Below are 364 nucleotides of genomic sequence, written 5' to 3' on the forward strand. Positions count from 1 at the left end.
GGTCCGCGTAGATGTGGCGGTCGCGCGCCGCCCAGCGCGCCGGGCGGATAGCGGGAGGAAGGGGCGCGCCTACTGTTCTGAGGACCAATCAGAGCACGGTAGACAAGCAGGTACGGCTCCCAGTGGCCACTCGGGCGCAGGCCGAGCGCGTTGCCTGCTCTTGGACTGGACAAGCTTCCTGCCAATCAGGGGCGGAGCAAGAGGAGCCTCGGCCAATAGCGGGAGGCGGCCGGGTCAGGCCGGTGGCCTTGCGGTCCGCGCGGTGGTCGGTGAGCCCGTAGGCGCTGAGGGAGTGGCCGCCCTCGGCTCTCGCGCGCTGCGTTCTCCGCCCCCGGGGCCCGCCCGTCGGCCGCGCCGCGTCATG

This window comes from Suricata suricatta, chromosome 8 (genome assembly GCF_006229205.1).
Source record: "Suricata suricatta isolate VVHF042 chromosome 8, meerkat_22Aug2017_6uvM2_HiC, whole genome shotgun sequence".
Lineage (NCBI taxonomy): Eukaryota > Metazoa > Chordata > Mammalia > Carnivora > Herpestidae > Suricata > Suricata suricatta.